The sequence below is a fragment of the Bradysia coprophila genome (genome assembly GCF_014529535.1).
Source record: "Bradysia coprophila strain Holo2 chromosome X unlocalized genomic scaffold, BU_Bcop_v1 contig_173, whole genome shotgun sequence".
NCBI classification, from domain to species: Eukaryota; Metazoa; Arthropoda; class Insecta; order Diptera; family Sciaridae; genus Bradysia; species Bradysia coprophila.
The window spans coordinates 3847977-3851161 of NW_023503302.1; positions in this window are offsets into that span (position 1 = coordinate 3847977).

The following is a 3185-nucleotide window of genomic DNA, read 5'->3' on the forward strand; positions in this document are numbered from 1 at the left end:
ACATAACACCACTTCATAATCGTTCACGTTGAACCGGTTGAATAAGTTCGTACAGCCGGCAGTATATTGCCGCGGCGCCAATAAGATAAGAAAATTAAGTTCTTTGTTAAAGCATAATAACGACTAGACGTTAGAGAAGAAAAAATTCAGGACGAAAAGTCGTCAAAAACAGTCAAAAATCAAACAGCTATACCACTAAACCTTTTTTCATGTCTTGGGATAAAATTCCAGAATTTCTCGACCGACCCAATGCACTTCAAGCAAACGTGCTTAAAATGACAGCTTCCAAATATAGTACTATTTTGTATGAAAACTTTTCCCATGGTTTTTAAAGCGCAAAAATTTGTTTGATACACTGTCCAGTTTCAGTTCTCCATTTAGAGTACCACTTACGTTTGAGTGCGTTGACCGACCACAACAGACACTTCATCGAGGAGGGACATCCTCATACATAGATGAAAGAAATAACAGAGCACCACAGAGCACCACATTGCACTTCGCTCTGATGTCTGGCAAAAATATTAAATTGGTCTCGTTCTACTAACTATGTACATACAAAGCCAATAAATGAAAAGTTTGAGTCAACTTGTTTACCAGCTGAAGCACTCATACAAACACATTGCTTACACATCTTTAGAAGGATTTCAAAGTCATGTTGACGAGCGTGGAAATGGTAAAACCGTATAAGCCCAAAAACAGTGTGATTGTATGATTTGGTCGACATTAAAGTATAGTTTCCACTTAAAAAGAGCACTCCGTTTAGCCTCCGTTTACATGACAGTTGTAAAATAGAACAAAAGAACTGTCACGCAAACGGAGTGGAAATTGAACTTATTTCAATTTTTTACTCCGTTTACGTGACAGTTCCTTTGTTATATTTTACAACTGTCATGTAAACGGAGACTAAACGGAGTGCTCTTTTTAAGTGGAAACTATACTTAATTGTACATTCAAACTTTTAAGAAAACTAATCCGCCTATATTCTATGAACGTTCGGCTGTCACCGTGCAGTATATAGATATTGCTATACAAAGAACAGAACACGCGTTCCGTGACGTTTGAAACGAACACTGTACTAGATGTGGCGGAATTCATTTAAGTCATCGGTAGTACATATGAATACGTATATGTATACGGTTGGTTTGGTTATCACTTTTGAATGAAACGGTTATAACAAATAAAGTTACACAGAGTCCTCTTCATAATGTTTAACGTTCACTAACAGGCCACCAAAGCATTATGATTTCGTTTCGCTTCGAAAATCTGACGATTTGAGGTCAATCAATTTTTCTTTTAATATTTATTAGGTAAAGCAATTAGATTTAAAGGGTATACATTATCGGAAGTTAGAGGACATATTTCTGATAAATGAACTGTTATTATAGCAGTGGCAGTTATGTTGCAACTAGTATACAAGATTTAGTATCAGTTTGTTTGAAATTACTCAAATCGGAAATAGCAACAGGCTTGATAATTACATATACTGATGAGAAAACACCACTTACCTACATACATCCAACAGATTTACGAAAACTTGTTCCTCGTATTTTATTTTAATTTTTCTTTTTCAATTGCACGATGCCAGAAAAACTTTTGAATATTTATGTGCCACAGGTAAGCACAGTTTATGAGGAACGAAAGTCCATCATCGATATATAATTCTGGTTGGCATTTTTACATTTATTTGGCCTTATAATTACACGTAATGTGCATAATAAAATACGTAAAGTAGAGCAGTAAATCTGCAGACGTTTGACTAAAATCACATCAATTTATCTTAAAAATGACATAAACTGCAGTCATTATAGCAATGGCTTCAGTATCTTTGTCGTGCAAACTATTGAGCATATAATGTGAACTTCACTGAAGTATTCTGTGGAGATTTTGGGATTCGATTAGAATTTAGATTGTTTTCAAACCTGCTCCCATGGTTGTTCCTAGATTTGAGGGTTCGAGTAGATCTAGCACTTCTTATCTTGCTTTAGGATTTTTAATGAATTCGCATTGTTTTCAAAATAATCAACCTGCTTCCATGGTGGTTCTAAGTTTTGAGATTTGAGGAGATTTCACCAGCACTTCGCAACTTCCATCAGTTTTTTTTATGAATTTGGATAATTTTCGACCTAATCAGCCTGTTCCCACAGTTGTTTCTAAATTTTGGTTTGTTTTGAGTTTTGATTGTATGTGGCAACAGTAAAACTTCGATAAATTTTAACTTTCAATTGTAGCTATATTTCGAACGTTTGGTTGAGTTCATCATCAGGGTCTAAACAAAATTATGGAAATTCATTTTGGCAAAATTTTTCGGGCTGGTTTCTATGTCAACCTTTTTAGATTTCTTGGAAAGAATAAGTTTTAATGTAAAATATCACGGTGGGTGGAGTTTCTAGGTGGAGTTTATAAATTTTTAGAACACCTACAATGACTACTATCCCGACCAAAACTCTTTAAAGTGAGAAGTATGCCGTCATACAAATCACAATTTCTACGACGTTTTTGCATCGTGAAGTTTTTGGAAAGATACTATTACAGTTAATACGAAACACATTAATTGCGGTACACCTTCTTTACGGGTTCGCACGGAGTTTATCGTGCTACGATCTCAACTGGGGTTTATTGTCATCTACTTCATCCACATTTTTCCAATTCAAATATCCATTTGTTGTCGTGATGGAAAGCAAATACCACACTCCAGAAAAACGAGTCTTTACTTCGCTGCAGAGTCTCTTTTGAGAAAATTAACATCCCTAAGATTCCTAAATTTTTCAATCACTTTCCGTCATTTTATCTAAAAAGACAACATATTTCAGTGTAACTGTCGTTTGTACAGTTGTTTCAGTTGTTTTTAATGACTTTGATATTTGGAAATTTTAGAAATTAAATTCCTTAACTTTTCGATATTTGCCTTGTTTGATTCCGTACTTTGCCGACTCGAACTACAACCGTCACACTTGGCGATATAAAAACGAGGACATAAGCTACTATGACAAGATAGAATTGTCGAGTGTCCACTTGGCTAACCACATAATTACCTACCGCTTGTTGTGTCAATTGAATTCATTTTACACTTCGTTATAGTTCTCGGTCGAACGAACAGTTGTTTTGTAAAGTGTACGTTTAGTGTATCCAGACTGTTTCAAGTGCACACGATTGAGTTGACTGTATGGGTGATTGAAAATCGCTAG